The 21,152-nt window shown below is 38.7% G+C and overlaps 1 protein-coding gene across 1 annotated transcript in view; it reads left to right on the top strand.

Moving 5' to 3' along the window:
* Positions 1–21,152, top strand: part of LOC110193499 (phospholipid-transporting ATPase ABCA3-like) — a 337,264-nt gene that overhangs the window by 190,575 nt on the left and 125,537 nt on the right.

Genomic DNA, 21,152 nt, shown 5'->3' on the forward strand with positions numbered 1-21,152 from the left:
CTTGCAGTTGTGGCCAGGGGCCTGCCTGATCACTGGCTTTCTGCCCTGGGGCCTCTGGGTCTGGCCACTTGTCCACTGTGCTAAGGTGCTAGGGTGGCCCAGCCCACTCATGCCTGTTGTGCCCCGGGTTCTGGGGCTGGCAGTTTACCTGCTGTGCTGGGGCTGGAGGCCTTGGCTGCTGATGTGTGCTATGGCTAAGAGCTTGCCTAAACAATGCCTGTGCTGGATTACATTCCCATTTTACCCATGTTAAGACAGACCTTTCCTGAAGTCTTTCTGAGTTGTCTTGGGCTGGAAAATTGTTTCATGCAGTCTTTTTGTGGGTTCTGTCAGTCCAGAATTTGTTCAGAGGCTTGATTTAACATTCTTTCTGAGGGAAACTGGAGAGAGTTCAGGCAACTTCTTGGTTTTTCTCCACCATCTTGATTTTAACTCCTTTATTTGACTCCTTAGCAAGAACTTCCCCATTTTGGGCCAGCCTCCACTCAGAGCTGTGCTACGAGTCTATAGAAATGTATGGGTCCCTAGGGAGAGGAAAACTATTTTGATTCTTGATGAGCTCAGATATGTCTTTTGCTCATGTGATTTGTTCTGCATTTACTGCTATATTGAGATCTTTCATTGGAGCTGAGGTCCTTCTAACATTTTTCTGTGTAGAGATCTAAACATGAACCAAATTCTGATATTTCTTAAGAAAATCCCTGGGGAGGAGCAGGAGGCGAAGAATATGATTATGAGAAGCCCACAAGTTTAAAACCAGTATGAACCCAGAGTGTTTTTCTGCAATTGAGGGTCATGGGTCACATATTTAATTAAATCAAGCTGGTGTCAGTCCTTCACACCTCAGCAAATGAGTAGAAGTCTCAAAGCTGACAAAGTATTATGACAGGATTTGGGAGAGATGAAAAGGGGTGTCAGTTTTGAAAAGGAAAAATAAGAAGTTAGCTTTTCATGCTCTCAGGAAATATTATAGGCCATCACAGCAAGGCCAGGTCTAGTGCTAGGCTGATAGAAATACAACTAGTTAGCCCCAGGAAGTTGCGCTCACCCTTTGTAACTAGAATAGATATCTTAGGATTGACATCCTATGCTCAACAACTTGTCAGTTCTGTATGTTTTGTTTGGTATTATATTTTCCCCTTAGTTGTTAGTAAAAATTGTTATTGTTTAATCCATTTTCTGTCTTGAGTGTGTAAAGAAGAGCTGTCCATCAGTAGCCATCAGTAGCCTCAGAGCATGTCTGCTGCCTAAACACTTGGAAGAGACTGAGGAATTTGCTTACAGAAAGATGTGAAGGCTTAGAGTATACACAGATGCTTTTATATTTCTGGTCCCCTTACCATCAGATAAAGAGGACTTTTTTGGTTGGCTGCTGAGCCAGAACTGAAAATGCTTAACAAAAGGCACTAACCAAATTATTTGGACCTTTTCTTCCCTTATCTGGTGGTGGTCAGGGTCTGCTGTGAGTGGGAAAGCCTAAATCCACCATGAGGCTGAGAGCTCAGTGATCTTTTTGAGAGAGAGGTCATACGAGAATGGCATCATTGACTGCCTACTTCTACTCACCAGGCTGATGTGTGTCCTTTGAGCGTGGTCCTCTGTTATTTGCCTCTTTGCATTTGTTCTTTCCTGCTATTAGATGGAGTAGTAGACTAAAGCCTATGTTGGTCATCACACTATGGCACAAGGGCTGGATCCAGCTGCCCAGAAGCTAGCTAAGAATGGTTTTTACATTTTTAAATAAACTTCTATATACAAATGTAAGAACTACTCTTACTTAGCCACTGGGCCATACAAAAACAGGTGTGTGGCCCGTGGGCTGCAGTTTGCTGACCCCCACACTAGGTTACAACCTTGTGAAATTCAAATAACTAGAGATCCAATGAAGTGCCAGCAAGGTCTGAAGAGCAGCCTATAAGATGCAGACCAATAGTGAGGCCCTGAAGAATGATTTAGGGGACCCAGCTCAGCAGTGACTCAACCGAGCATGTGAGACTCTTTTTATGGAGTGACTCATCCATGTGTCCTGATAAGCAAATGCTTTGTAGAAACTGCTTTAAGTATGAGCTTACTTTCCCCATGGGACTGAGGTGACAGTTGATTGGGTAAAGCATTTGTACTTCTGTTATTGCTATATTGCTATATCCTCTCAATAAATATCCCTTTAACAAATATTAATTGATGTTAATTAGTTAAATGATGCTTAGACATGAATTACTTTATTAATCAATGATATAAGAGAGATACTAACTATAACTAGAGAGTACACACTGGAATGGGGGCTTGAGTAGATAGTATTATAGACACTCTGCCCCTCAGGAGTACTGCTGGAAACCTTCTTCTGGAAAATCACCTGCCAGACTGCATGTGGTTTGGAAGGATAAGTCCAGAAATTCACTACAGGTGAATGGAGGGGGAAAGGGACTAGTAGCTCTGGATTGTAGGCCTCTATTAGGCCTGCAGAAAGCCTTAAAAAGGAGTAAGTCTAGAGTGTGACTCTACATGCCTCTTCTTACTTGCTTTTTTCTTTACATTGGTTCCCACTAGTAAGATCAAAACTGAGATAGGCTGAATCATAACATCTAGAGATATCTAAGAGCACAGATAAAATTATCTGTCTTCTACTACGTAGAAAAATGGGAACATCTGAAAAGGGCAAATTTATTGTTCTTGCTAAGACCGACATGCTTATTAAAGTTGACAGTTTTGAAGTTTAAGCTTTATGCTCTGGGGCAAATTAAAATAACTTACAGAAAGAAACGTTACATTAATATAGTATCTTCTGTTGATACCAGCAAGAGTCCCCTTAAAGATCTTGACAACATCTCTAAAATTCATAAATAAACATCCTGCAATTGGAGATCATATGTAGTTGGTGGTTATTAGTTATAGAAAATCCAGAAGCTATAATAAAGAGGCTTGTGGTAACTCAAATGGATCTAAAGGATACTGTGATTTGCATGTAGCCAAGATAAAGGAAGATTTGGAGTAGTCCAAGAAAAATCACCCTAATTCCTATGGTAATAACAGTGAGATAACTTATTTTTGTTTTAAATTTAGTCCAAAGCCTTTTATTGTTGCCTCCCCCTCCAGAGAAGTGACACCTGCAACACTAGTGTTCTCTATCTCAGTGTTATTCCACAAATGCTGTATGTAAAACCCAACTGAGCCCAGAGCTCCGGAAAGGAAATACACATATATTAAAGAATTTTTTGGACTGCCAAAGTAATGGCTTTAAAGCAACATATACACAAGAAGATCTGTGTTAGTGATAGCACCCAGATGAGATAACTGAAATTATCAGTACTCTGATTATAGGAGTAAGAAATGCAGAATTTTAGGTATCTCATCAGCTGTCAAACGACCAGATAAAAATCAGGGTGACTGTGAGACTGTAATATGAACTTTGGGATATGATTGGCTTCACAAACTTAGTAAAAGATAGGTGGATACTCAGCCCTACATCCCAGAAGCTTATACTTCAGAGACCAACCAGCTAATAAAAGGAGTTTTAATTATAGAAGTTACAGAGAAGTTTCTAGAGAAAACATGAATCTAGTTATTTTGATTGTCTTCCTTATAATGTGATAACACTGTGATAGCAATAGCTTTACTCTCAAAAACCTAGGGATGTATTGTAGTGTCTTCATTGCATAATGTGCAATAATTAATAAATATGGATTCCTTAAAGATAACCTTTCTGTAATTTAAAACCCTTCCATTTTGATAATTAAATTAAGTTTCCATAACCCAGCCATTTGTTTGATACTTCTTTGTTGATGTATTTTTGATTAAATCAACATAGACGTGACTCCTCTGTCATGGAACAACTTTCAGTTCCACTCTTGTATCTTAGAAGTATAATAGGTTCTGTCTGAGATAAATCATCTTCTGTTATATTAAACAAATCCAGTGATACCTCTTTTTTGTATTTTCTTGTGAATCTTTGGAGATTTTTTGAGTGATGTTAGCTATGAATGTTTTGTATGAATGATATATGTGTATATATATTGATTGTGTGTGTGTGTGTGTGTGTGTGTGTGTGTGTGTGTAACTGGTCTAGAGGAATCATTGGTAATAGACATGTTAGACTTTCTAATAAGAAAAATGGAATAAGGCTCACATTTGATAGGAACGTGGAAAATTCATGGGCCATTGTAAAGCATATAAACCAATAATTATTGGTCATATCTGGACATACCACTTCATAGTTTTATAGAGACTCAGGAGATTCAATTATCTTCTTTGAAATGACTTCTGTGTCATTCATTTTGTTCACTTTCTGTTTCACATTTGATCCATCTTGGTCTTTCATCATGTTGGATTTTTTGTGACAATACAGCTGACCAGAAATTTCCCACACCCTGCTTACAGTGTTGTCTCACTTCACTAATTTCTTTTCTTCTCTAGCCTCTATTGTATAGCTTTTTATTGCTGTTGGATTGTTTTATATTGTCATTTATACCATTGTGCCTCCTTATATCACCTTATCCTTTTGAATTTAGTTTTAATTTTTGATATAAGGTATCAAGAATCTTTGTTTTCCAAATTCCATTCTGCATGTTTGTTTGTTTTGATTTGTTTTCTTAATCAGATGATATAGTATTCAAGATTTCTTGCTCATACTATCTAGCTGTTGATGTAATATTCCAACATCTTTGTGCAGTTCTTGAGGTTTTTTTTTTTAAGTTGCTTCAGCCATAGTGATATTTGATACCTATCCTTAAAAGGATCCCTAGTTAGTTCACCTTTCCTTCTCTGGTCCTTACCATGACAAAAGCTACAGCATATATTGTTACCTGTGAGTCCTGAAATATTTTTACACTCTGTCAAATATTGTGAAAGAATTCATTCATAATAGACAAGCTTTCTCTAAACTCTATTTTGGCATAGTTAGCCAATTAGTTGATTCATGTCATCATATTCATAAAGGGCTTTTTGAAATTCTAATCTAAATATGTCGGTGTCCTTTGCATAATAATTTGAGATATCACCAATATTCTTGCCATCCATTTCATTGCACTTTGGGAATTTAAGTGTTTATTTTCAATGCTTTCATGTTCTTCAGCTTTTCTCTCTTCAATTTTAAGTAACTCCTCAATTTTCACTTTTATTTCATCTAATCTGGGCTTAGTAATGAAGTTATTTCTTATGGTTGCCCTACATTGATCTGTAGTACACTGTGTAACTTGGAGCTGAGCATTGACAAAAAGCATTAGGAAGTCCTTGCCTATAACTGGTAAGATGTTTCCAAATTTGTTATGAAGTAGTACTGGTCTATTATAAAAGTATTCAGATATTCACTTCACTTCATGTGGACTCAAGGTTTGCCTGCTTTAGTAGTCAGTGCTATCTATGCAGAAGCATTTCTGGAAGTAGAGTTGTGATATTTCTGATTCATTCCAATGTATCTTTCCTTTTGTGATACCAGAATATGCTGCTGTCTTTGTTAGTAGGTTGGTTATATCTAGTGTCATACAGGTTTATCTTGCAAACCTTTCCCTCCTTCAACACACTGTTTTTTAGATTCATAGGAGCACTTACATCACATTGGTCAGGGTGCTTACTCAACCAGGGTTCAACTGACCAACATTTTATTAACAATCTCAGGGCACACAAGGAGTCCTTACAAACCTACACAGAGTCAGTAAGGTAGTACAGCAGATAGAAAACTGATCTTGGAGTCAGGAAGACCTGAGTTCAAATCCTTCTTCAGATACTTTCTAGCTATATAACTCTGGGTAAGTCATTTACCTTGTTTGCCTCAGTTCCTCATATGTAAAGTGAGCTTTACAAGCTTTAAAGGACTATGAAAATATTGTTAATATCTGTATGGCCTTGGGCAAATCACTTAATCTCCCAAAACCCTCTCTTTTAAAATAAGGGAGTGGGACTAGATCACTCAGATCCATTTCAGCTCTAAATCTTATTATTTTTTATTTGAACATTGTGCTGACCACTAAGGAAGCTACAAAGGTCAGATGAGACCCAGACTCTGACCTCATGGAACATATAGAGTAAGAGAGATATATGGGACCTGTACAAGTAACTTGTTTTAACAGATCTTACAACAATGCAGATCATACTCTCATCCCATGATATTAATTCTGTCCATCTCTTCCCGCACATCTTCCACCGGTATTCCAGCCAGCATGTAGGAAGATATTTCTAGACATTATACACAGATACCAGCAGAACATGAACACTATCATCATTTATTCTTTGCTCTCATATGTAACAGAGTTAACCTTTTCCTGACCTCCCAGCCCAACACAAATAGAATATGAAATATGTAAGCAAATGAATGAAAAAGATATTTATTAAGTGCTTACTAAGCATAATACCAAGCACTAAGCTTAGCACTTCGGATACGAATACAAAGTAAAGGCAGTACTGTCCTCAAGAAACTAATATTCTAATGTATAAAACAACATATATAGGGGAGTGTTGACCATGGAGAGCACTTTGGTCTAGAAAGTTATAGGGATGGTTAGTGGGGCCATAGCGGAGGGTCTTGATTAGATAGATAAACAAATATTAAGTGCCTACTATGTGCCAGGCACTGTGCTGATTGCTGAAGATACAAAAGGAGGCAAAAGACAATCCCTGCCCTCAAGGCGCTTATAATCAAATGATGAAGACAACCTGCAAACAACTATACAAAGCAAGCTATATATAGGATAAATAGGAGATAACTAACAGAAGAAGGCACTAAAATTAAGAGAGATTGGGGAAAGCTTCAAGTAAAAGATCAGATTTTAGTTGGGTCTTAAAGGAAGCCGTAGAGATCAGTGGCATGGAAAAGGAGGGAGAGCAATCTAGTCGTGGGGGACAGCCAAAGAAAATTCCTGGAGTTTAGAGATGGAGTGCCTTCTTCATGGAACAGCCAGGAGGCCAGTGTCACTGAATCAAAGATTATATGTTGGGGAGTGAGGTAAGTGGAAAAGTGGGGCCAGGGAGAGGGGGGTAGGACCAGCTTTGAATAACAAAACAGTATTTTGTATTTGATCCTGAAAGAAGCCACTGGCATTTACTGAGTAGGAAAAGTGACATGATCAGATCTTTAACAAAAATCATTTTAGTGGCTGAAGGGGGTGGGAGTGGAGTTGAGGCAGGTAGACTCAGCAGCAGGATATTACAATAATACAGGTATGAGGACTTGCACTAGTGTGGTGGCAGTATCAGAGAAGAGATGGGGGATTGGAAATGCATTGCAAAGGTGAAGTTGACAAACATTGGCAACAGATTGGCTATCTAGGTCCAGTATGACTCCTAAGTTGCAAGTCCGAGGGACTGGGAGTATAGTTTTGCCCACTGCAATAATAGGGAAGATAGGAGGAGGGAAGGGTTTAGAGGAAAAGATAATGAGTTCTGTTTTGGACATTTTGAGTTTAAGAGTTCTACTGGACATACAGTTCAAGATGCCTGAAAGGCAGTTAGAGATGCAATATAGAAGGTCAGCAAAGAATTTGGGACTGGAAGGGGAGATTTGAGAATCATCAACATGGAGGTGATAATTAAATCCGTGGGAGTTGAAAAGATTATCTAATGAGGTACTATGTAGAGAGAAGAGAAGATGACCCAGAAGAGAACCCCCAAGGGCCACCTACAGTTAGAAAGCATGATCTGAAGGAGGATTCAGCAAAGGAGACAGAGGAGGAATGGTCAGGTAGGAGGAGAATAACCAGGAGGGAGTAGTGGAAAGAAGGGGAGTGACCTGGGGGTATTTAGACAAGGATACCAGATCTTGATTGGGTGGTAGATATGAAAAATATGGATCTCAAAGGAAGAGATGTTACTGACTGATGGAGGTAGAGGAAGAACCTGGAAGTGGCAATGGGGAGCAAGAAGAGTTTCAGTTCCCCCACCTCAACCAGTGAGCTAAGGAGAATGAGTGAAAGTGCAGCCAGTACTGGAAAGGGTAGCCAGGGAAGCTACATCATCAGGGGGATGCTAGAGAGAGGAAGATTTCAGTAAAAATATCCCATCCAAGGACAATGGTAATTGATTAGATTGTGATTCATAGTTTCAGAACAGGGAGGGAAGTGTATTCATTGAAATGAGTATAGTGAAGTGTGGCTGTGGCTTTACCTAAAATAGCCATGCTGCTTCCACTACGGTCATTATCCCCACTTCTTTCTGCTGGAACCTTGGACTCTGCCCATGAAATCGCTCTGGGTTCTGACAGGTAGGCTTGTCCAGAGCTAGGCCTAAACTGAAACTAACCCTGCATTCTTGTTATGAATCTGACCTACTAACATATTATCTTTTTTGTCTGTTGCTGGGTAGTCTTTTTGTTAATATTTCATTTAAAATTTTTGCATCAACATTCATTAAAGATGTTGGTTAGGATCCATTCCCTCTTTTAATCTTTTTGCAAACACTTTGAACAATAATGGAATTGTTATTTGAATGTTTGGGTCTTCTAAGCTCCACGCCCTGGTTTCGACCTAAGCAATATAGTTGTACACTTGCTCTGGAAGGATATCCAGTAGACTGGCTGACTCCAGTCACTGTCAATTAGATGGAGAGTTCTTTAGGTTCAAAGCAACAGTGCTGCCTGATTCCTATTTGTGGGGGATGTAAGAAGGTGTTTGGAGGGCAAGAGGGAGGCTAGAGATGCCCTCTCTGGATCAAAGGGATGTCACTGAGGCTCTGTTCTGCTTCTGGGATCTGGGTCCATAATCCTAGCTCACCTCTGCTCCACAATTCCTCCCCTAGTCACTTGCCTATAGGTCAAACTTGTGATCTTGCTCTAGAAAACTGATTCACTGTAATTTCTCCTTAGATTTCCCAATCACTGGCACTATTCTTAGATCTGAGTAATTTTTTGAGGAGAAGAAGGCAAGAAGCTAGGCTGTACTCCTTCATCCTACTCTGCCATCTTGGCTGTTCTCTGGAAATTTAGTTTTTACTGTCTTTTACAGATTTAGAGGCAGTTGGTTAGTTTAGGAGCATATACATGTTTCTATGTAATTTGCTTTTATCACAACATTAATTATGCTTAGTACAGCATTCAGAAAGAATTTACAAATGTATTTTCTTTTGAATGATTTTCACATTTTTTGGTGCAAATGAGCTACTAAATTTAAGAAACTACCACATGTGAGAAGTAGCAAAAACTCAAGAATAAAAGAAACTATCATATTACAGCAAAACAAAGTTATGTATCCTGAATTCTGTGCCTAAAAAATGCTTAATTTAGTAAAAGAGGGGAGGAAAAAAAGGAAAGTAAAACCATACTCCAAAGCTTTTTTCCCTTGTGGAGTTTTATCTCATTCTCTGACCACACTCAAAATCTTCTACCGCTTTAGAGTTGCATTTAACTCCTTTCAGGCCTTGCCCTGGTGTTTGTTTAAGTAGGGCAGTAAGTGTCATTTTTGTTTAACAAATATTTGTTGAGTTCTTTTGTGCAAGGCATTGGGTGGGGTAATGAGAATCTTAAGTCTTCTAGTCTGATGATCTCATTAAATTTCATCAAAATTTGACATAATCAGACATAGTAGGGAATATTCTTTCCTGGAACAAATGTATACTTCCATTCTCTTATTCTTTTTGGACTTACTCAAGAAGTTAAAAGCGTATCTACTAACCAATAAATAAAAGTGGTTAAAAAGAGCTGTCTTTTTGTGCTGTGGACCCCTTTGGCATTGCAGTGAAGCTTGAGGATCCCTTCTCAGAATATTCTATTTGTGGATGATATTTTGCTAATTTCATTAAGCCCTAGGCCTCTTCCAGCAGTTCTACAGTCACATGAATCAGTGAAATCTGCTGAATAAAACATAAAAGAAAAAATAAATTGGGTATAAAATATGTATTGTCCAGTTATAGAATGCATTGCCAGTCCACTGGGTTAGTTTATTAGTACATCTATCTAATCTAGGCACTGAATATGGGCAGAGATGGTCCTAGAAATTGAACAGAAGAAAGAGAAAAATCTGGATTGAATTTGAGAGATGTAAGACCACTTCCAGGGACACCTCAGGAAACAAGTCTAGCTTTTTAAAAACTGTTATTCTCTCAGTGATGCCATATGGATGCAATTCATGCAATGCCACAATATTCAAAGAATTAATATTGCAAGAGACCCAAAAGATAGTGCGGGTAGGTGTTTACAAGTAGAAGTCTTTCATGTTACTCAAAGAAGAGGCATTAGAAAAGTAATTTATCAAGATTCTAAATTAATAGACAGCTCAAGTGCTACATTTGTACTCAATAAATGTTGGAGAGATACTCCAAGGAGCTTTTACAGGAAGACGAACTAAAATTGGAAGGGAGAAAGCATGCATACAGCTGTAACCTACACTGTTTGAAGAAATATTCATGGATGAAAAAGCTCTTATCAAGTGCTTGCTGTATTCCAAGTATTATATTTAAAGACACTGAGGGTCCATAGAAGCTTATGATAATAAAACATTACTTACATTTAGCACGTTAAAGGTCTACAAAATCCTTTGTTTAGTTTATCTCATATGCCTCCAGCATATTCATGTGTTCATAATCAGATAACAGAGGAGACTGGAAATTTCCAACAGTAAGGTTGTGATAAGCGTATGCTATGTCCTTCTACAGAACGTTAAGAACTAGGTATACAAATGTTGTAATCTCCTTCAATTTCTTTACATTCCTAAGGACACACGGGAAATTTCTTAAGTAAACATTAATCTATATGACTGGCTATAGCACCAAAATTCAGTTCAACAGATTAAATTTAAAGTTCAGGGGTCCAAAGAGGGGAATTAGTCCATGTCTGGTATTCTTAGTAAGGCACATGTTACCATGACTCCAGAAAATGTATCTAAAACTTACAGTCCATGTGCAAGATAGTGTATTAGGTGCTAAAGATAAAAAGAAGGGGGAAAACTTGCTTTCAGGAAGCTTAGATTCCATGAGAGAGTTATGATATATAAGCAGATAAGATAGGGAGTGGAGAGAAGGGAAGTGCTAAACAGAGTTCCATAGAAGGAGGGAACACTTTTAGCTGGGGGTATCAGGGAATGCATCACAGAGGAACTGGCTTCTGGGCTGAGGCTTCAAGAAAGGGAAGAATTCTTATGAGCAGAGATAAAGACAAAGTACATTCCTGTTTTCTGGGATTGCTTGTGTGAATGCACAAAGGCAGGAGGTGATATTTTGAGGTAAATGATTCAGCTGAAACATAGTATTAAAGAAGAATAATGTGAAATATGACCAGGAAGTTAGATTAGAGACAGAGGACTTTAAATGACAGGTTGTAGAGTTTGTATTTTATCAGTAGGGAGCCACTGACAGTTTTTGAGCAGTTGAAGGACATGATTAGATATACCTTAGGGAAATTATTTTGCCAGCTCATTGAAGTGTGAATTAGAAAGGGAAGTGAATGGAAGCTAAGAGACCAACTAGGGAGCTATTACAGTGGTCCAGGTAAGTGGTAATAAAAGCTTAAGCTAGTTCTGTGTGAATGGAGAGATGATAATGATAAACATGGATGTAGAACCAACATGGCTTGACATGTTGGGGGATGTAGTAGAGGAATGAATCAAAGATTTCATAACTCTGGTTGGAAAGATAATGGTGCCATCAGCAGAAAGAGGTAAATTGGAAAGAGCAGTAAGCTGTAGGGGGAGATTAAAGAGGAAGATAATGAGTTCATTTGTGGATAGATTGATTGACTTTAAGATGCTGGCTGATATCGAATTGAAGACATGGAACTGGAGGCCAGGGAAGAAGTTAGGGTTTGATATGTAGATTTGGGGGGCATAAATGATATTTGAACTCAGGAGAGTAGATGTAAGTAAGAGTAGTGGGGATCAAATGTTGAGAAAAGAGAAGAGGCTCAGAGCTTAATCTTTGAGGATACCCACACTTATAGGTGGAAGGAGACTGAACCAATGGGAACCAAGAAGGTATAATTAAGTGAGGTGAGAAAGCAGTAGCATCGAAGACAAAAAAAAAAAAGAGAGAGAAAGTATCCAGGAAGAAATGGGGTAATCTTAATGCTATAGAAAGGCTGAGGATGAGGAAATAAAAATTATCGTTGATTTCAGCAATAGTCAGTGTTAAACTTTGAGATGATTTCCTGAATAGTGTGGTCAGAAACCAGACTGCAAAGGATTGAGAAGTACATGGTAACAAAGTAGAAAAAGTGTGGATACAGATATTTTCTAGTTTACCTGTGACAGGTAAGAAAGATAAAGAATAGGCTAATAAGGTCCTAGGGTCAATGAATATATTTTTAAAGCTAAGGGACAGTTGAGCATGTTTGAAGACAGCAGGGAAGGAGCTCATTATGGAGAAATTGAGAGTGGGAATTATCACTAGGACAAGCTCCTGAAGAACATAAGGTGTGATGTCAATGGCAAAAATAACAAGTTTAGGCTTGGCTAACAGGGTTAGTTAAGCTTGGCATGGTACAGGATTAAAGGAAGATAAGACATGTGAAGATACAAAAAAGTTTTGGGGTACAGAGTAAAGGAGACACAAGAGTTCACGATTGATAGCCTCATTCCTCAATAAAGTAGGAGGCAAGATCACTTGCTGAGGATAGAGTTGGAATTGGATCTGGTGGCATGAAGAGAGAAAATACGATTTAGAATAGCCACTGATAAGATCTTTCCATCTATAATAGTCAATCACAGATAAAAGAATTGCTACAAAGCAGTGAGAAATTCATGATTCTAGGACTTCTTCCTACTTTGCAGATTCTGGAGATTATTTTCTTCCAGCATATATTCAAACCTCTACAGAATTACAGAGTTACAGAATATCAGAGGTAGAAGGGATCTCAGAGATCATCTCATCTATCACGTACCTGAATAAGATTCCTTTCTGAAATTTACTCCCAAAATGATCATCCCACTTTCACTTGTGAAGGTCACTGTCTCTTAAGGCAGCTCATTCTGCTTTTGGACAGCTCTAATTATTGGGATATTTTTCCATACCTTAAACCTCAATGTACTACTTCTTTGCTAATTTCACCTATTGTTCCTAGCTCTGCCATTTGGGGCCAATTACTAGTTGATTCCTCTCCCATTTGATGACACTTTCAGATACTTAAAGATAACTATCATAAGTATCCTCCCTTCTCTTTTCTAATCTAAAATTCCCATTTTCTTTAGCCTATCTACATATGAACTCCAAGCTAACCTTAGGTTAAAAAGTCACTCCAAGTGACTTTGATTGCCCTTCTCTAGGCACCTCTCAGCTTATAAATGTTCTTCCTTAAATGTGCCAAAATCCGAACACCATATTCCACTCCATTCCATCATATCTACTCTGACTAGGGCAGAGTATATTATTACTACCATCTGCCCCTAAGCCTGGACACCATGACTCTTTTAAGGCAGTCCAAGATTATGTTAGCTTTCTTGGCTGTCATATCACACTGTTGACTCGTATTGAGCTTGAAGCCTATTAAAGTACCCAGATAATTTTCAGGTCAACTAAATTGTAGTGTTCTCTTGAACTATGGTGTTAACTCCTTTGGTATTGAGGCCGTGATATACTGTTGTGGTTTGTCACAAACATTCTTATTCTTCAGTGATGGGAAATTTAAGCCCATGAAGTTTCTGATACAGAATCTTCAGGACACAGACTAGATTTGGCACATGAAATCATAAGTAAAGTGTATTTAATGAAAACAGGGTAGTTCAAGAATATTAAGTTAGATTGCTGTTCTCTGGTCATCCATCCCCCAAAAAGTGTCATGGACTCATTATTGCAGGGATCCCAGGGTGTACATGTTTAAACTTCCTGTTAACTACTCTGTCAGCATAGCATAGTAGGAGCAGAACTACATCAAGTCACTTATGTCAAGGTGATGGGTCAATTACTGGGAGATAGTATAGAAAGCATTGTTATTTCTCCTTATAGCAGGAACCAAATGATCAATGGAGCTTAGGACATGGCTACCATTTCCTTTTTCTTCTCTCCCCAGAAAACTTCCCATACACACATTCCTCCAATCCTCAGTCTGTCTGCTCAACATATTACAGAGTCATGAATAGCTTTCTAGGGAAATAATTCCCAAAGAAAGCACTGGCACCATACATGCAAACACAAACTTTTATAATAATAAATTTGTCAAAGACCCAGTCAAAGACAGTAATTCATGGAAGTGATCCACAGTTGAAAATTGGCAGACACATACAATTGAAAGGACAAGGGGACAAGGGATTCAAGAGTGGATGCTGGTATCTAATTGGAATGTAGGGTCAAGACTAAATCAAACAAACATTTCAGTTCAACAAACATTAAGTACTTAATGCATGTAAAGCACTATGGTAATTACTGGGAATATATAGAATAGAGCAAAAAGAGTGTCTGTCTTCAAGGAATGTACCTTCTGGAAATTAAGTAAAGTGAAGCCAGAGTAGGAATGTTGAACTGGTAGAGAAAGAATGAGGGAAATGGTGAAGATGGGAAAACAGCAAATTGTGATCTGAGCAGGGAATTTCAGAGTTTAAAATTATGGAAGTAGAACAGTTTTAAATAATGAAGAACTAAGATTTGACCCTTCCCTCTTAATCCCCAAAGTGTGAAGTAGATGGGAGTCAAGTGGTTGAGGAAAAGTGGGAGGCCAGAAACTTTGAAAGGAAATCTTTATGAACAATGAAATCAGCAAGGATGAGGGCCAGGGATATATAGTGGAGTAAAGACTATAAGCCAACAACTAAATTTCTGTAGAAAAGAGAAAATGGGACATGGAGTCCAATAAATGACAAGAGCAAGGATCTGGAGCTTATGAAGTGTTTAAGTGTTGATTATTTAATTGATTTATCAAAGAGAAGAATGGAGAGGAAATTTAAAAGAAGGAAATAAGTTGTAGGAGGCCATACAGTCAAGTTCCCCTCCATATAAGTTCTCCATGTAACAGATCTAGAAGATGCACCACCAGACTGAATCTTGATGGGTAAATCTAGGGGGGGAAAAAGAGTCATTAGTCTACCTATATCACCATAGAGAGAGCAATAGAGAGGTCTACAGACACTGGGGATGGGGTCAAGTCAGGTGCCTTGTACCAAACACTGTAACACCCAGGTGGAGGCACCAGAGTGAGATCCATACCGGAGCCCACACAGAGGAACTGTGATGGAGACAGGTGCCAACTGGTAGCTTTATTGTCTTTATTGACCCCAACTATGGGTCACAAATCCAGGGCAGACTGAGAAGGGGCCCATGGATAGAAGTGACATTCCTAAGTAGGAAAACCCTGGCCCCTATTTAAGAAATGAGGACTTTCAGAAGCAAGCAGAGTGAGGTCTCAGTTCCAGTATCTAGCCCAGCCTGCAGAGGAATTTTCAGGGCAGGAATCTCAAACCAAAGAGAAGCTTATAATTGTCACTCTGAACCAATAGCGCTTTCTACTGGCTGATAGGGGATAAATCCAGTAACAGTCTATTTTTGCTCAAATTCCAAGGCAGGTCAGGAACTTGGACAGCTCATATAAGGAATTCAGGGGGTAGAATCTTACTTTTCCCTGGAGCAGACCACTTTGTAAATACTGAAAGCTTGCAGGTCAACTTGCCTTTGAGATCCTGAAATAACATTCAGTATTCTAAGAAAGCGGAAGCAAGACCAGTCCAGACCTTCCATATGGAAGTGCACAGAGTCTGGCCTTAACATCAAATCCAAAGTCAGGAAAAAGACTATAAGAATAAGAAGAAAAAAAGAATAATCCCACCATAAAGAGTTATGGTGGCAGGAATGTTTAATACACAAACGCAGGAGCAGACAATGATTCCAAAATATAAGCAATGCCTCAGAGAAAAACACAACTTGGGCAAAAATTCAGAGACAAAACAAGAGCTAAAGAGTTAGTTATTTTTATAAATGAAATGAGAATTCTTGAGGAAGAAATTTTGGAAAAGAAATGAGAGTTACGGAAGAAAGAAAAATCAGAAAATTTAGAATGGACCAAATAGAAGCTAATAATTTGTGAGCAACAAGAAATATTAAAATGAAGTTAAAAGAATGAAAATGTAAAAGAAAATTAAGGTATCATATAGCAAAAATAACTGACCTGGAAAACCGATCAAGGAGAAAAAAATTAAGTCTCACTGGACTTTCTGAGTGTCATAACAACAACAACAAAAATAGAGTCTAGACCTCATATTTTAAGAAATCTTAAAACTGCTCAGATGTCTTAGAAACAGAGGTCAGAGGGGCAGAGCCAATATAGCAGAATAAAAGCAGTGACTTGCTTGAGCTCTCCCTCAAACCCCTCCAAATACCTATAAAACAAAATGGCTCTAAACAAATTCTAAAGCAACAGAACCCCTAAAAAGACAAAATGAAACAAATTTCCAGCCCAAGACAACCTGGATGGTTGATTGGAAAGGTCCATCTCACTGGGTGGGGACAGGAATGCAATTCAGCTTGGGCACACAGGCAAAACAAGCCTTAGCAAAGCTGGAGCAGGCCTCAGAGAACTGAATCCCAAGCAGCTGTGGCGGGTTCCAGACTTCTCAACTAACAAATACCAAAGACAACTTAGAAGGTCAGTAGGAAAAGTCTGTGGCCTCAGTGAGAGAGAAGCTCAGTCTCAGCCCCAGTTCTGGCACAGCGCAAGGGTTGGTGGCTGCTTCCAAAGTTTCTGGCCCACAGACTGAAGGGGAATCAAGTGGCTGATCAGAGGGGAAATTGAAGAAATCTCTTTGGTGGTGCTGAGGCAGGCTTCTCTTGTTTTGCCTGTGCTTGGATCTGAGTCACAGTTCTGGGTGGTAGTCCTAGGTTGAGGAGGAGAGCTGTTGTGGTGGAGCTTGTAGTGACAGTGAAATTCCAAGGCAGAAAAGAGCACTTGCGGTCACTCATAGACCAGAGCCCAGGCCAGGAAAGGAATAAATACTTCACCCTTGATCTTACCACCTTGGAAGAACTGAAAATTTACAAGTCCCTAGAAGTATCTCTGAAAACAGCTGCTCAAAACCCCTGAAGCTTGGACAGTACATTCTCCACACTGGAAGCAGACCCCTACCTTAACAAAGAGTATATAACTCAAGTAATTGGCTGCAATCAAAAGTCAAAGCTCCTACATCCAAAGCCTCCAAGAAAAATTTGAATTGGTCCCAGGCCATGGAAGAGCTCAAAAAGGATTTTGAAAAGCAAGTAAGAGAAGTACAGGGAAAACTGAGAAGACAAATGAGAGTGATACAAGAAAATCATGAAAAACAAGCCAACGGCTTGCTAAAGGAGACCCAAAAAAATACTAAAGAAAATAACACCTTAAAAAATAACCTAACCCAAATGGCAAAAGAGGTCCAAAAAGCCAATGAGGAGAAGAATGCCTTAAAAAGCAGAACTGGACAAATGGAAAAGGAGGTCCAAAAGCTCACTGAAGAAAATACTTTCTTAAAAATTAGAATGAAGCAGTTGGAAGCTGGTGATTTTATGAGAAATCAAGACATTGTACAACAAAACTAAAGGGATGGAAAAGAAAAGAAAACAATGTAAAATATCTCATTGGAGAAAAAACTGACCTGGAAAGTAAATCCAGGAGAGATAATTTAAAAATTATTGCACTCTCTGAAAACCATGATCAAAAAAAGAGCCTAGACATCATCTTTCAAGAAATTACCAAGGAAAACTTCCCTGATATTCTAGAACCAGAGGGTAAAATAGAAATTGAAAGAATCCACCAATTACCTCCTGAAAGAGATCCCCAAAAGAAAACTCTTAGGAATATTGTAGTCAAATTCCAGAGTTCCCAGGTCAAGAAGAAAATATTGCAAGCAGCCAGAAAGAAACAATTCAAGTATTGTGGTAACACAATCAGGATAACACAAGATTTAGCAGCTGGAGGGCTTGGAATATAATATTCTGGAAGTCAAAGGAGATAGGATTACAACAAAGAATCACCCACCCAGCAAAACTGAGTATAATCCTTCGAGGGAAAAATGGATATTCAGTGAAATGGAGGACTTTCAAGGGTTCTTGATGAAAAGACCAGAGCTGAATGGAAAATTTGACTTTCAAATGCAAGACTCAAGAGAAACGTAAAGAGGTAAATAGGAAAGAGAAATCATAAGGGACTTATTAAGGCTGAACTGTTTACATTCCTGCATGGAAAGATAATATTTGTAACTCACGAGACCTTTGTCAGTATTAGGGTAGTTGGAGGGAAAATTTATATGTATGTATATATAGATAGATAAACAGAAGGCACAGGGTGAGTCGAAGATGGAAGGGTGATATCTGGAGAGTAAAATTAAGGGGTGAGAGAGGATTATATTGGGAGAAGGAGAAAGGGAGAGGTAGAATGGGGTAAATTTTCTCACATAAAACAGACAAGGCTTTTGCAGTGGAGGGGAAGTGGGGGAAGGTGAGACAGAATGAATGAATTTTATTATCATTGGATTTGGCTTAAGGAGGGAATTACTCAATTGGGTATGGAAATCTATCTTACCCTACAGGAAAATTGGGGGGAAGGGGACAAGAGAACAGGGAGATGATAGAGATGAGGGCCAACTGGGGGAGGGGGTAATCAGAAGCAAACACTTCCAAGCAGGGACAGGGTCAAAACAGAGAATACAATAAATGGGGGATGGGATAGGATTAAGGGAAAGATAGTTTTTCACAACATGACTACTATGGAGGTGTTTTGCCTTCTCATTGAGGGTGGGTGGGAAGGGAGGAAGGGAGAAAATTTAGAACCCAAAGTTTTAAAAACAAATGTTAAAAATTGTTTTACAGGCAATGGGGTATAAAAATATATCCTGCCCTACAGGAAAATTAAAGGGGAAGGGGATAGGAGAAGGATGGGGGGGAGATAGAAGGGAGGGCAGGTTAGGTGAAGGGGTATTCAGAATTCATGCCATCTTGGGGTGGTGGAGAGACGAGATGGGGAGAAAATTTGGAACTCATCTTGTGGAAGTGAATGTTGAAAACTAAAAATAAAAAAATTAATAAAATTAGAAGAAAGAAAAGAAACAGAGGTCAAACAGAGGTAAAAATAGAAAGAAATCACCTCTGAAAGAAACCCCCAAATTAAAACGTCATAACTAAATCCAGAGTTTTCAAAGAAAAAATACTTCAAGCAGCCAAAAAGAAAGAATTCATGTACCAAGGAGTCTCAGTTAGGATCACACATGATTTAGCAGCTACCATATTATCGAGCAGAGAACTTAGAATACATCATTCAAGAAGGCAAAGGACACATAGGCTTACAGCCAACAATAACTTACTCAGCAAAACTCAGTATAATACTACAGGGAAAGAAATAGATCTTTAATGAAATAGAAGACTTCAAAGCCTTCCTAACTAAAAGAGCAGAGCTCTGCAGAAATGTTCTGACACAGGAGTAAAAAGAAGCATAAAGAAGTAAACATGAATGAACAGTGATAAAGGGCTATACAAAAATAAATACACTGCTTACATTAAAATATGGAGAGTAAGATACATGTGTCCCATCTGAACCCTATCATCATCAGAGTCATAGATGGAGTCTCGTTACATAAGTCCGGGGAGTTATAGTTATATAGTTATAACAGAAGAATAGAAAAAGAGGGGAAGAATACACTGGGGATGAGGGGAGAGGAGGAAGGAAAGTTAGGGAAATCGTCTTGGTCATGGTGTATAAGTAGATATCTATACAAATGAAGGCGATCTCTGGGAATGGTTGACACTTGAACCTCATTCTTATCTGAATTGGTTGAAAGAAGAAAATACATACATTCACACAATTGGGTATGGAAACACTCTACAGGTAAATAGGGAAAGGGGAGGAGAGGGAAGAGGAATTAGAAGGAGAGTGGATTAAGGAATGAATTAGCCTTAAGCAAAGCAGACTCTAAGAATGCATAAAAGTATGGATCTTTTGGAGTTAACAAGGAAGGGGAAACTGAGGGGATACTATAAATTGGAGAATACATGAATAAATTCTAGTACATAAATGTGCTGAAATGATAGAGAAGGATGCAGAGAAACCTGGGAGACCTATATGAACTGATTGCTGTTGTTTGTCCTTCGTTTTCAAAGAGGACCAGTGACATCAGGAAGGCTATATCTTGACTTGCAAGTATTGGATTTTGAATTGGAATTGGATTTAAATGAAGGAGGGCTGTGCAAAGTCACCAGCCTCACTATTCCACAGCCATCTGGGTCCAGTGGCAAGATATAGATCAGGACAACTGGAGATGGCCCCAGATGCATTGGGACCTTGGCCTTTTTAAGCTAAGTTCTTTCCCAGGTCTCAGTTTAGAGTGAAGTGACTGGAACCAGGAGAACAACTTAAACAATGACAACAGTATTGTAAAGGCAAACAGATTTGAAAGAATTAAGAACTTTTATCAGCATGTTGATGAACCACAATTACCAGTACCTTGATTTTTTTCCCCATAGGAACCCAAACCTCCCTCCCCTTCCCTCTTCCTTTCATAGGAACTTCAACTGCATCATTGATTTGGGACTTGAGGCTTTTATTCTGACAAGATACATGTACTTTCTTTTTGACCCAAAGATAGGGTCATTGAATTTGGAACCTCAAAATAGAAACTGTCCCTGTGGACAGCCAGAATTCTCCCCCAGACCTTAACAGCTACCCTACCCACCTAGAAGTTGTATTATGGCACCAAGTTATGTCTGCCTTCACTGTTCTAAAGCTCAAAATATACCTCTGTTGACTATGTTTACACTGCATGCCACTCCTAATCTGATGATAATTATGTGTATTTCTATAGTATTTTAAGGTTAAAAAACTCTTTCCAGGATAAAAAAAAATAGTACCCTACATTAAACCTCAGATTTTTATATTCCAGCAGCAAGACATCATTATCGTCATCTAACACATTTTGAGACTTTCTGTATGTCCCCTTCCAGAGCACATATGTTTTGAACTGTGATTTCTACTCTTAGTTCTTCCCTAAAAGTACAGCCTGCACCATGGTTCTGCAGTATTCTAGTACTTGGAGAAACTGAAAACAATGTAGGCAGTATTTTTTTAAAAAACTGGATGCTAGAGATAATGAATTTGCCCCAGTGCCCCCTTTTAGTTGTCTGCATTACAAAATCCTTGTGTTCTAAGTTCTGTTCCTTAGGTTTATAATCCTAACCTAATAAAACCCTGTAAATCAACTTATGGCCTTATTTATTGACCTAGAATCTGAATTTTCATTTCAAGGTTTGTTGAAATGTAGTTTTTGGTCTCACCAAGTTTTGACTTGTGCCATGGTCAGCTG

This window comes from Phascolarctos cinereus, unplaced genomic scaffold (assembly GCF_003287225.1).
Source record: "Phascolarctos cinereus isolate Bilbo 61053 unplaced genomic scaffold, phaCin_HiC Scaffold_4;HRSCAF=312, whole genome shotgun sequence".
NCBI lineage: Eukaryota > Metazoa > Chordata > Mammalia > Diprotodontia > Phascolarctidae > Phascolarctos > Phascolarctos cinereus.